At 38.1% G+C, this 14,397-nt stretch overlaps 1 protein-coding gene across 2 annotated transcripts in view; it reads left to right on the forward strand.

The window, feature by feature from the left end:
• The window catches only part of adarb1b (adenosine deaminase RNA specific B1b), a 124,954-nt gene that overhangs the window by 39,673 nt on the left and 70,884 nt on the right, over positions 1-14,397 (forward strand). For both annotated transcript variants that reach the window (XM_044132926.1, XM_044132925.1), the window contains exon 2: positions 5,108-5,184. The gene's annotated coding sequence lies outside the window, so the exon portion shown is untranslated. The remainder of the gene's footprint in view (positions 1-5,107; positions 5,185-14,397) is intronic.

Consider the following 14,397-nt stretch of genomic DNA (forward strand, 5'->3'; position numbering starts at 1 on the left):
GGCTGGGTAAGTCGGGCATTCATCGTTTTGTAGGCTACTTTTGAAATCAGTGGGTGAATCCTGTGGTTAGTTGGCAAATGTTTGAGTGTGCGTAGGCCTGAAACACTGTACTTGGTGCTAGAGTGGTCCTTTGTTCCTCCTTTGTTCTTGTTAATCCTACGAAGGTTGAGCTGCTCAAGCGGTCATGCACAAGCTCTGATCCAAGCAAGGCATTCTGCTTCTGATTTTGGAAATCTGTGAATTTTACTACCACAAATACGATCAGGATACCTGACATCACCAGTACAGATACCCCACTGGCAATGGAGAACCATTCTTTTTCGATTGTTGATGTGAAAACTTTCTGCTGGTCTGCTAGTCCTGACACAAGCCTGTGTTTGTGAGACGGCCATGCATGTGGTAGCCACGCTAAAAATAGAATGGACATCAGCCAATGAAACGCAGTCCCTCTGGTAAGGTCCATTCTCTTCTCTCTCATAAACTTTTCCCAGTGTGTGACTCCCGCACTTGTCATTTGCAAAAAGGAAAAACGTTTTTTTTTTTTCCTTTTTTTTTGACAGCAAATATCCCTTAAAAACACATCAGCTGTCAAACCATCTGCGTAACGATGCTGAAGTCAGCTGAGCCTTGTTTTAGTCATCTACCACCTCTACAGCATCGACTGACTTGTCAGTTTGACCTCTGACAGTTTGTCACATCCAGCATCGACTTTCAGAGGCTCAAACACCAAATAAACCACAACAGTGTGTGCAAACTAAAAGGGTCATCGCGCTAACCGTATTAAAAATACACCTGAACAGGGAATAATTGGCACTTTCACATGGAGGTTTCGTCTAGAGGTCATGTTTAATTAAAGGGATGTTTACACCTAACTGCCTCTGTCATTCATCATAAATTGGAACTGAATGTTGCTGTTTATTGGTCTGCACAATGCGCCGGCAGGCTCGGTAACAGACACTGTTACTCAACCCAGGCACTTGGGTACCTTTGCTCTAAGTTACAGTGCATCCAGAAAGTATTCCCAGTATTCACATTTTTCATATTTTTTATGTTACAGCCTTATTCCACATTACATCCACTTATTCTCTTTTCTCGACATTCTATACACATTTCTGACAGTGTGGAAAAAAGTTTTTGAGATTTTTGTAAATTTCTGAAAAGTAGTAAACCAAGAAATCCCGTTTATTAGTTTTGTGTTTACTAGTTATGCTATGTGTTGAATTTGTACTATAACAGTGTCATGAGAATGCAGTTGTCTTCATGCAGCTACACTTCTTTTGCAGCTCCCTTTCCATTTTGGTTGGAAGATGTTTCATTATCTAAGTGAACATTAGTAAATAACAGTCTCTGAAAACTGTTTTGGTTTTCTAGCCTGAAGCAAATGTGTTGTAAAAATGCAAATGACCTTTTCCTCACTGTTGAAATGGGGTTAATTGCACTGTGTTGAAAGTTTGGATTAGCTCAGGGCAGGCTCCATTAGGAGCAGTCAGCACTTTAAAAATATTTAGCTTTTTCTCTTAGATTGAGAACACATATATGGGGTGAAATGTATTCAGAAATTTGCATTTTCTTTCATGTAATTCATTAACAGTAATTTGCTGGCTCCTTGTTTTATTTATTGCGATTGACGTCTGCTGCAGTATTTGGCTGCTCATGTGGAAACTGCTGCAGCAGTCAGTAAGAATGCCAAGTCTGTGGAAAAAAAAAACCTGATTGAGGTGCTGATTCTAGGGAGAGGTGTTTGCTGGAGACCTGACATCACTGTGAAAGCAACTGTCAGGATTAAACCACAAACTGCAATGTTTCTGCTGCTGCTGCTTGAGCAGAATGTAAAAGTGCAGTCAGGGTTTCACTGAGAAACGCACTCTTGTTTCCTTCGCCTGTGTTTTTGGTATTTGTTGGGAAGAGCTCCCACAGGATGCAGTAGCAGTGGTTGGATGCTCTTAGACTCACACACATGCCTTCACCACAGTTAAATTAGTTGTAGGCCAAGCTCGTGTCCTCAGAGACGAGGCAGTGCGTGCGCTTGTGAAGTGTGTCCTCCACCTCTCTTCCATTGCTTGGTTATAAAGACATAAGAGGGAGGAATGACTAGGTGACTCATAGCAACTCACAGCTGACTTATGTAACAAATTTTATTTGGATTTCACATAAATCACTCAAAGCTTTTATACATGGAGCACATGGATGACACGGTTTAATCCAAAGCTGTTGATCATTCTTCACCCTGAAGGTGTTTTCACACCTCATTGTCCAGTAGATTTTGTTCAATTGGGAACCAAAATTACAACATTTGTTCAGGTGGTGCTGTTTGCTTTCACACTGCATTGTGTCAAAGAATCTAAGCCCCTTGAAAAACCTGTTCACCCCTCACTTGTGGTGGCACTGCACCAAGAACCACTAAAGGAAACAATACAAAAACCTCCAACGATGACACCAAGCACAACTTCCTTTTTCACAAAAAGTAAACAAAATGGACTAGTGTCAGATTTTAGCAGTTGTAGGATTTATTTTTAGTGGATTAAAAGTGGATGTTATTTTCTTGAATGGATTAGGGTGGACAAAAATAGAGAATGGAGAAATGTTATTTTCCAGACTTTTTATTTTGCATATTCAAACTTGGAGTTGTTTGTCATTTTAAGTTGGTTTTGTGGGTATAGCGTGTGTAACCAAGCCAGGTTTAGGCATAAGTACAAAAAAGGTGTTACTTTGTTTTTAAGCATTCTGAAGAAAGGTTGCTCCAGTTCAAGAAGTCCTCTTGGCAGCTCAGAGACATGTAAAGCACCTTGGTGGACGGCTAGAATACAAATGAAGCGAATATTCACCTAGGATGTTGAAGGAAGGAGTAGAGGGAGGTTTTTTTTTCTTTCTCCTTCCCACCAAGTTGCCCATCTGTCCATGAGGATACCATATGTCCTGAGTCCACAAGATATTTTCTTTTTAATGGACACACTAAGAGTTTGTTTGATTAACTTTTTTTTTTTTACATTATCCTTCAGGATTTTATGTTGAAAATACTGTTCCATTATCTCCCATTCAAGAATGAGCAGGAGCAATAAAATCTTATGGCTAAAACTGTATATATTTCTGTCATAACAACTCTGAACCAGCAAGACATACCGTGTCCCGTGGTTTCTGCAGATGGGTTGTTGGCAACGGATTCTGTGGGCAATGAGGGTTGTGGGATAGGACTTCTGAGGATTTCTCCAGGATGTGCAGAATGCCATTAATGCCTGATCAAATTGATATAGAAAAGCGTTTCAGAGTCTGGATTTTTGCCATGTTTCTTGAGTAGAACATATCTGAATGGTTTCCCAGTCATTCACTTCATGGTAACCCTAGAAGGTTGAGTAGAAGGCCGTCAATTAAGAAGGGAAGTTGATTTTCTTTTTGTTTGGACAGCATGTTGAGACACATCTGGATTTTCTTGGTGCTGAATTGAGTTCTCCTGGTGGAGGAAGCAGGCAGGTGTTTTAGATACTCATTTGTAGATGAATGCTACATGTTAGAACATTACCTGCTGTGATATGTTTAGGCCAGAGGATGAATACTAGTACTTATCTAGCAACTCTGCTCAGGAGTATCTAGTTTATACACTTTGGATCAAAATTATTAGATTCTTTTTCTTCATTTGCTCTTTCCTTTGGTTTCTTATTTTGTTTGCATTTCCTTTTAATTCATGTAAAGCACTTTGAATTGCCTTGTTGCTGAAAATGTGCTATGTGAATAAAATTACCTTCCCTTACAGTCAAAGGTTGAAATTGTTATTCCAGTTGGAAAAGTTTGGCAACATGAACCTGAAGTTTTATCACAATATTTAGTGGTACTATTCCAATAATAAAAGTGACAGTAATAACTATTTGTGATAAATTTTTTACTTAACCATAGCCCTGTGACTTGCATGACACAACAATCATAAACAACAAAATTTTAAAATTATTAATACTCTGATTGGACAAGCAATGGAGAAAATTGTAAAAAATATCAATCCAGACAGTTTTGAGGGACTTTTAGCATCAATAATTGGAGTTTATAGAGACAATAATAAATCAAAAATCATAAAAAATTTATTGCAATAAATAATATCGATAAATGCTCACCCCAGTTAGAAAGTTCACCAACCATTCCAGTATAGATCCGTCACTCAAATATTTGAGTCTTGACTTGGACTTGAGATCAAATGACTGGTGAACTTCTCTGGTACATACTAATAAGATATGTCTTATTTTGTGGGTCCAGACAAATTTTATTTTGTAGCACCGGGAGCAAAAAGTGGCTCTTGGAATTTAAAATATTGAGGTAGATGTTTGAAACCCGAACACAGACGGGAGATCCAGCTGTACAACGATCTCAAAACAACAAACATGAAAACTGACTTAACCACTCTGTGACCTCTGTCCTGTGGAAACGTGGACTCTTTTTAAAAGCTGTACTATGAAACCAACCAATTGAAGTTTTTTTGGTGCGATAATTAGTTTTGGCTCACATGGACTTTGAAATTTGCTTCTCAGTACCAGAAATGTAAGCCTGTTGGCTGGACCTCAGTGTTCTGCTCTTTTCACTGTTTGTCACTGCAGGACTGGTTACGTTGGCAGTGAGGGATGTGTTTCTTGATCGTAATTTGTTTCGAAACCTGCCACTCATCCAAGACCTTGCTAAACCTTGCCAGTGTCACCTCCTCATCCTTGTTGCCAAGATGCTCCCGTGTTGCATTTTCCGTGACAATGGAGTCACATTACTGATGTGAGCGGACAACAGGGCAGCATCTGCTTCCCTTTCCCACACCCCTCAGATATCTTGGCTTCCTGCTGTCAGTCTTTCTTAGCGCCATCGTGTTGTGATGTTGCTGCTGGTTGGTCATGCTACTTGCGGCAGGGTCAGCGGGGTTCCTTCGCACAACACTGTGGTGATCTGTGGCGTCTTACTGGCTGCCTGAAGAGAATTGTGTTCCTGATTTGTTCTGTTCCAGTTTGATTTTTTTTTCATGGATTCGCAGAACAAAATGTTAAAAATAAAGTTTTATTCTGCCTTTGTTCCTTATGTGGTTATTGTGTATTATCAAAAGACCTGAACATATTTTAAATGATGTCTTCTCCCTTCTCTTTAGGTGCGGTGTGTGGTGTAAATAGGACAGAATTCAGAAGATAAAGTTGGCAGTTTCACCGCTGACTACTCACTGGAACGGTGAGTTCAAGCCTGTCATATTTCAAACATTTACTCCAAGACATCATGACATGAAATATCCGGATGGATAGATTCCTGGCTGCATGTACCAACCACAAAGCTGACTCCAGTCCAGTTCATATGAACAGAAAGGGATTTATGGAAGACAAATTTGTCCCTTAAAGCATTTAACCATATCTTTTTATCTGTTAAGGGACTTAATTTCCAAGAAGCTGTAATTCATTTACACTGCATTGCAAAAGTATTCATACACTTTGAACATTTTCTAATTTTTGTACATTGCAACAAAACATCTGTGTATTTCTGGTGGGCCGGATTTGTCTCTCCAGCCTTGAGTTTGACACCTGTGTTGTGGAGCCTCCTGTGGTGGTTTAGCTTTTAGCAGCTTTATACATCAATACAGAGATGTTTTTGTCTATCTTTCATAGCAAAATAACACAAATTCAGTCAGGGTGGGTGGAGACTGTCTGTCAACATTCAAGTCATTCAAATCACAGATTCTCAATTGGTTTTAGAACTGAACTTTGACTTGGCCATTCCAGCACATAAATATGTTTTTTTATCCTGCAGGAAATGGGAAATTCTAGGTTTTTCCTGTTGTGTCATCGTCTTTCCATTTTAATATAATGGGCCGTTTGGAGCGTTTTCAAATGTTCAAAGCTTAGATGTTTTTCTTGAACCTAACACTGCTTTGAAACCAAGTGTCTAGGCCTGTCACATTAACAAAATCTGGTGGATGATAATGTTGAGATAAATGATATTAATGTGTCATTTTCAAGTAATATATTGATAATGGCCTAAAAATGCAAGTTCATCCAATAAATTTGTCCAAGACCAATAAACCTAAATCTTCTAAGCATTGGAACTGGAGGACATTTTTAATATCCAAAATAAAAAACCAGAAACAATAAATAAAATGGAAATAAAAACATTTTATTTGAAACAGTAAATTAAATGGATTATGTTGCCCCTGTAAATGGAATTACCCTTAAATAGAATATTAAAATAGAAATTGTCTAGGCTGTTTTAATTTATTTTGCAGTCAATTGCTTAATGCTATTTCATAAATATGCACTACAGTGTATCGGACAGTGTATCGGTCTATTACATAAAATCTTAATAAAATACTTTAAAGTTTGTGGTTTTATTCTGAAACTTTTTTTGAAAAAGTTCAAAAGGGGGAATAAACGAGCAGCTGGGGAGAGGGAAGTCTGGGCCTCCCTTCTGAAGCTGCTACCCCCGCGACCCGACTTTGGATAAAGTGCAAGAAAATGGATGTATAGATGGATGGAATGAACACTTTTAAAAACATCTCATCTCCTCTCTGTGTTTAGTCTTGCGGTGGACTTAATGGATGCATTTTTCTCTCCCTTTTCTCCATGCATTGTGTTTCTGAGTGGAACAACTCGTCTCACAGTGTCTCCCACCGGTGTGGCTATTTTTAGGGGCAGCTCAACTATCAAGGGATGCTGCCATCTCCCTCCATCTCTGTTTGTCTATTTTCCCCCCAACTCTTCCATGTGCCAATGTGTCAAAACATTTGCTAGTTTGTGTCAGAGCGTTTAAAGTGGAGGACGGATGGAAATAAATGTGTGCACAGCATTAAAAACTGACCACATGTCACTTTGCGGTGCGGTTGCCAATTCAAACTCAAACTGCTTGGGTCATGGAAAAAGCAAAAACAAAACAAAAAATTTTGTTGAGAAGTTTTAAAAGTCTAAGGGGGTAAATCTGAGGATGCTGTTTGCTGTTATTCTCCAACAATCCAGAAGAAAAAAAACATTAGCAGGGTAAGAAACCTCTGAATGTTGGATAGATTTATATCTTATGCTTGGTTTTAATCACAATAAGTTGGCTTCTGGTTCCCCCTCCTGCTTTTTGAGAACTCATCTCAGCCTGGGTCCAGGATTTTATTGCCAGATCTTTGAATCACTTTACACACTCGTCTTGGGACTTGTGCTCCATCATGCATTAAAATAAGCAGATTATTACCAAACTGTGCATGGGTTTTTGGAATGATCTGTTTTTTGACTGTTTTGATCCCTTTCTTTATCTATGGCGATCTTTGTTAGGCAGAACTGTGACTAAGCCTATTTCCTTGAACTAGAAACCACCTCACACATGGGTTGCATCAGGATGCTTCTCTGTCAACACAACTAAGACTTGATGGTAGCTTTTCTTTGTTGGACAAATAATTTTCCAGATGTCACAAACAATCTGAAGGCAGATTCGTCAGAGAAAATGACTTTGCACCAAACTGTCCGTCCTTGTTCTTTCTGCTGAACTGCAGTCTGTTCTTAATGTTTTTCTTGGACAGATGTAGCTTCATCTTCATTGTTTCCCATATTTTCAAAAGGCCATTGTTTAAACATCTTCAGCTCACTTTTGAAGAAGATGCTTGTTGCTCATATTTAGGCAAGTCAAGTCTATTTGTGTAGCAAAAAAAAAGAAATGTCTTTTTGCCTAAATCCCCCAAAACATTACACTGCAGTGGCAAAATATGTTAAAGTTATGGGAAGTTGGGAAACAACCAAATTTTTTTATTCAGTTATTTCTTAAAGGAAAGGACTTACTTTAAATTCAGCTGTTTTCCAGTTTTCTAGAATTAAAAAACTGCTCCTGATTGGAGGAGCATAAAAACTGAATGTTGCTTCTCCATGTTTGTTTCTTGTTCCAGGGATGCAAAACCAGAAGCCCTGAATGGTTTGGAGCCATTCAGTGATTTTTAAACTAACAAAGTATTTTAAAGTCTCTTTTCTGAGCTACAGGGTGAGGACTTTAGATCTGTGGTGATGTTTTCTGTCTTCCTGGTTTCTGTAGAGTAGTTGTCTTACAATTGCATGGTTTTAGGTTTGGTTCCAGCTTTCTCCTGCCACATGTTGATTTGCCCCTGGGCAGTGCACTTAACCCATGCCAAAGTGTAAATGTGGCTTGAGTGCAAAATGCTTGGAGTGGTCTGTGTCACTGGGAAAGGGCTGTATAAGTTCAGTCCATTTATCATTTCATCTACCCTGTTTCATAGCAAACATTTTACTATGCTGATTATTTTCTTCTATTTTTAGCCACTGAAGATCTTTGCAAAAACAAATTATGCACATCAACTCTTGCTGCACAGTAGTGATGAATTGTCAACAGGAAAACCGAAGCGTCTAAGAGATTTAAAGCGTTCTGTTAAAATATTTGTCCCTGCCTGTGAGGAGGGTTTGATGTCATAAAAGCTGCAGCCAAGTTGTATTTTGGAACATTACTGATGCCTTGTTTGGGATTTGATTCATGCTAGAGACTACACAGTGAGCTCTTGGCCTCCAGGCTTATCATTGTGTTGACACTTGAGGACAATAAAGCAAAATTTTTCTTTTGTTTTTAATAAAGTAGTCCCTGTTTGCGTTGAGAGCCAGCAGTAGCTCAGATAGAACAGCTGGTGTTATTGATACAAGAAGACATTTATTGTCCTCCTGGTGTGACTCCTAAACAGTCCTGCTGGGTGGTGTGGGCAGTGAACTGTCAGGTAGAGGAGGACCGCCTTGAGAAGACCCTGATGAGTGCGACTCCCACCCGAGGGCGCTGTTATTTCTCCTGGAGGAAAGGTGGAAAAAAAGATATTGTCATCTGCTCTGCCTGAAAAAAAACCCAGCTTCGCTTAGACCACAACTATCACATCTCTTTTAACACAAGCTGGTAGCATGCACACACATTTGCTCACTTTCCAGTGCTAATTAAAAGGGGAAAAAAACCCAAAACACATTTGCGTGCATGCAGACACTCAAATCCCAGCTGCTGTTATTTTTAAACAATGCCAGCGCCCTGTTCTGTGTGGGTTTTTATGGCAGCAAAGTTCCTGCTGCCTGTGCTGTTGAGGAGTACTCATACCCTCCAGCCTGCACCTCTCCTCCATTATCCTAATGAATATTTAGTGCACTGTTGGCAGGACGGCCACAACTCATCCTGCTAAAATACAATGAGCTGCTGCGAGGTTAGAAAGACGAGCGTTTGACAGGCGCTAACGCCGTGGCAGTGTATTTTTATGGACAATTCAGTCAGCTGGGGGTGTGCAGAGTGACCGAGTCACAGGATAGAAAAAGAAACGCTGGACATATTTCACAGTTTGCTGTCATAAATACACAGAGCACCAAAAATCAAATCAGGGAATGAAAAAATGAGAGAACAGTCCTAGAATAGCTTTTAGCAGGTTAGACTACCACTTAATGTACACTATTTAATATCTTCTACTCTCTTTTTCATAAAAGCATGACTTCCTTTAAGAACAGAATTAAGTGAGCTTTGGTTTTACTTCATATGCCCCTAGCAGTTTGTGCTGTTGACCCTCTAAGATTGTTGTCATTCATCCTAACGTTTCTATGGCGTTACTCCAGAGACCTCCTCATTCTTTGGGTTGAGTATCTGCTTTGTGGCTTTCTTTATACGCACCTTGATGCACTACCGGTGAGCGGAGAATTTAAAGGTACATGCACACCAATACCATTGCGATACAGTTTGATTCCCCCACTCAGCCTTGATTCTGTCAGATTTGGTATATTTGATCCACTATATAGATGATTAAATTGTGTTACATACAATAAAATAGGTTAAGAGAATGGTTTACAGCTGAATAAAGCTTTGTATTAAATTAAAATAATCACTTTGTGAAATAACACAAGGCAATAACTCGGTGGGAAGAGAGGCTTTCTCACTATCACAGGTTGTGGTTTGATTCCAGCATCCTCCTATCATTTTGTTGTGCCCCTGGGCAATATACTAAATCCCAATTGACCTACCTTTCTGCACAGTGATGTATGAAAACATGTTTGTGAGTGCAGCTGGGTAAAAACAACTATTGTGTAAATTGCGTGTTTGGTTTGGAGTACTTCCAAGTTGCTGAAGTGGACTGAATGGCTTTTCATAATCAGTATTCTTGGATTTTTATGTGGAACGTAACTCCAAAATATGTGAAAATTTAGCCTATTCTATCATTTTTAGACCATACCTAAATTATTTGAAAGAAACTGCAGTTTTGGAAGCTGAAATATCGAGCTATTATGCTACTTGGCATGCTGTTGGCCAGAACATCCAAAACAGCAAGAGCACAATTTATTTTCCTTTGTGCTAATTGGTTGTTCCTTCAAAAGCAGAGATAAGTTTACATTTTATCTCTCATTAAAACAGATCAGACTTTAAAAGTTTAGGTTTTGTTAATAAAAACATTGTACCTTGTGGTGGTTTGTCTTACTGACACTCAGTTTAATCTGAACACCTATACTTGCTGAAACTTCCTCTGACATATGCTTATTTCACGTAACCCGATAAGTTTAGGTTTGTGAAAACAAACAAAACTAGAACTATAAGTAGTTAAAACATGTTCAAAGCCCAAACCAGCAGTTGTCACATTACAACATTACACATTACAGAAATTGTAATACTAGTTTTCAGAAATTATTGTTGAAAAAAACTCATCTTGATCTTACAAATCTAATATCACAATTTTTTACAATTTTACACATTTTCTACAATGTCTGTCCAACCCTAACATCTTGTGTAATGTCTACTTTGATATGTTTGATTAAGGTACAATTTTCATTCTTTCTTATTCTCATAATCTCCCATGGATATGTTTTTTTATATATATATTTCAGGTCCATCTTGAGGAAATAGCTTACATTAAACATACAAAAATGTTGATTCTTCAGGCAACTCATTGCAACATATTAGTACTGTACATAGATGTTTTAGTTCCTGAAAAAATACAAAATTATCTTCCCAAAAAGAAACAAAAACTATAAAAAATACCCAAGATTACGAGGTAGTGGTCCAATTTCTTGTTTTAGCCTGGGAAACATTTGTAACAGGAGTCAATGATATCTAATGAAGCAGTGGCTTCTTTTAGGAGTATCCTTTGTCATTGTCTTGAGTTTAGTGCCAAGAGATGTAGGCACTGGGCGTGGGCGCAAGTGTACCTCTAGGAAATGGGATTCGGGCCTAAGTGACTTCTCTTCCAGCATCTTTACAAAGGTCACAACTGTTGGGTGAGGTTCAGTTTTGGAAGCTAGCGGTAACAATTTCTTATTTCTTTCAAGTCTCTTGAATTTTTTTGCAGATGTCCTTTCCTTCGGTGCTCACTTCCTCAGAGCACTTTGGTGACTATTGTTTAAACCTTGAATGACTTCCTATTTGGCCGACTATCCCTTCTAGTATCCACGGTTCTACCCGCTTTCTTAGAGAACATATCTTAAATTTTTTGCCTTACATGTAAACATTAAAAAAGCTTCAAAGGTCTAAAAGGTTTAATGTCTCAAAGGACCTAAAAGGTCTAAAACCTTTGCTATGCTAAAGTACAAACCCAGAAAGCCTTGGTTTTAGAAATATTCATAAGAAAAGAAGTTAGAAAATCTTCAATTTCACCTAAATACTGTTTAAATTTCTGGTAACAATGGACTTTTAAGTTGCATTCGATTTGCATTGGCACTCTTCCTATGGATTTTTAGGGACTGTGATACAACTATATGGCACCTTTAGGTGTCAACATTTTTTGCAGGTGTTTAAGTATGGGACTTGTGCAGCCATACAACTCTTTCTAATATGTATACATTTTTTCTTCTTGGTGCTGAAAGAACGGTGCCTGAGAAGATTTAATTGCCTTGCCAAAAGTAACTAGGCTGGCCATATTTCATCACTGTCATGTCCTTGGAGATTTTCTGTACATCTGAGAAGTGCAGCAGTAAAAATGGGACCTGCTAGAACACTGACCTTTGGTGCAGCAGCTGGGAACCATATTTCAGGATGGCGTGTTGTTGTGGAGACGTCATAGAAAGACCTTGACGCTGCATTTTTTTTGGAAGGGTTTGCTTTGCTGCAGGGTGAGTCAGACTCATCACCTTGTTACAGTATACATACAGTAAATGCAAAATTATGCTAAATTTGGTGTGGTAGGATTCCTGCTTTTCTTACTGTACTGTAAGCAAATATATTACTAGACTGGTCAGTTTGTAATAACGATATTAATCAACTATAAAAGACTTCAGAACGGATATATATCTATTTCGGTTCCAAATTATCAAATAAGTACCTCTATTTGGCCAAACTAGATCAGGCAGACACTAAGTGAGAGATTGTAAATTGACTTTTCGCTCCAGCAGCTCTCACTATGAAAGTACTTTGTTTAGTAATTAGCTCACTTAACTGAGCATTTTTAAGGATTTGATCCCTTAAACTATTTGACTTGAAAAAGCTGCTATCTTCTTTCGTTAGGAAACCTATTTGATTTGATTTGAAGCAGCTATCACAATCTTGTTTAATTTTAAAGGTTGTTTTTGAAGATAAAACCACTTTTATTGTGATCTCTTCTTGAATGTAGACGTGACACAGAGGGTGATTGTTGTATTTAATGGGGTAGGAATTCGGTGAAAAAAATGTTGATGCTGGAACTGGGTAAAGAACGACGTAGATGGATTGAAAATGTAATTCTAAGGGTGTGTAAAAGGAAATACAGAACAAACAGTGTGTTTTGTAACAAAACGCAGCCGTTTGTCATGGGACGCTTTATCCTCACTATGAGTCAGTTTACACCCACCTGGGGTATCTTTCAAACCTGCTTTGAGAACAGATGATTTAAACATACTACTAAGGAAACCTGGATAAGTATATGACTCCAATAAATTATATCAACCAGCAGGATATTGCTAAGTTGGTTAATTTGGCTTGTTGAGGAATTTTTTGAGTTCTAATTTTTCAGTGTCAATTGGTCCAAATAGGGTTCAGAACCACAACTACTTTAAATAGCTTTCTATATCAAATGTTCAGAAATTAGTGTTTAAATAAATTTGAATGTACTTTGAATTTTAGCCTTTTTTTATGGTTATTATTTATTGTTATTCGTCAAGCACATGAGACCCTGTTTAGTGCCACAAAAATCCATAATATCCTTTCTACAGAAACCAAACTAATTGGTGTTCTTTAATCTTTATTTATTTAAAAAAGATGTCCGATTTTGTGGGGCTTTCAACTTTACAATGTTTGGATACCAGTGGTGAAGAGGAGGAAGTGTTAGCAGGAAGCTAATTGGCAGGGCATTGGTCAGAAATGGGGTTTCAACTGGGTGAATTGACTCTGAATCTTCAGTTTCGGCTCAAGATGACATTGCATTCATTGACTGTGAAGGGTCTTGTAAAAATTACATTTACAATTTAAAAAGTGAAAGTATTGAAGCCCTGAAACACATTATATGTTACATAAAAAATCTTACAAGCAGCTCCGAGAGCTGATTGTAGAAGAGAAGAAGTTACACAATCTCCTAAAAGAAATGATTTACAGCACATAACACCAGCAGCACAATAGTACATTCAGTAGAGAATTTTGAACAACAGGAATAACGACAAGTTATTGGGGTCCAACATGTATTTCCACAAAATAATGAGAAGTTTTCAGGACTTTGTGCTAATTATCCTGACCAGAGCATTTTATAAGATATGTGCCAGCTGATAGATCTTTTTGAATTCAGCCCAAAGATTTTGCTTGAGGACATTAGGACATTCTCTTTGAGTGCATCATGGTCTGTGTTAAAATGAATCCACATTTACTTATTCATAAATAATGATCTTAATGAATATGATACAGTGATTAACATATACTTCTGTGAGTGGAATCCAAATGGAGAGCACTTGCATTCTTTCACACTTTGCACCCACACCTTGTTGATCTGTTTCTCACTTTCTCCATTTATTTCTTTGTACAATGATTGAGATTCTTGTTTTCACAAAGGAAAGGGTTCTTTACTGAAACATCAGTGTACATCTGTGTACTTCTGGGATAAATATTGAGCTCAGTAATAACTTTCAGTTCTGACACGCTATGTATAAAGTCGGTGTGGGTGTAATAATACAGATGTGGTGTTTTGACTAATCAGTATCTGCTAGAGTGTGACTGTTACTACATGTCTGCGAGCCATATTGTTGCCAGTATTTTTTTTATGTGGGTAATATGTAGAGTTGACTGCCTGTGCAAGTTCCAACCTACGTGGCTTTATTTGATGCAATAACATTTCTGTGGAACAGTCTGGAGTCATTTCTCATTCCCTCAATTTGCACCCAAGTTCTTCTAATCAGTGGTTCTTCAGGTTTTCTGAAGGGTTTTTTTCTTTAGATTTTGGCTGCTTTGTCACTCAGTCCAGTTCTTTGTTTGAGCTGTTTATCTCTAGCCTTTCACTTAAATCCAAGAGATGAA

This window comes from Gambusia affinis, linkage group LG11 (genome assembly GCF_019740435.1).
Source record: "Gambusia affinis linkage group LG11, SWU_Gaff_1.0, whole genome shotgun sequence".
NCBI lineage: Eukaryota > Metazoa > Chordata > Actinopteri > Cyprinodontiformes > Poeciliidae > Gambusia > Gambusia affinis.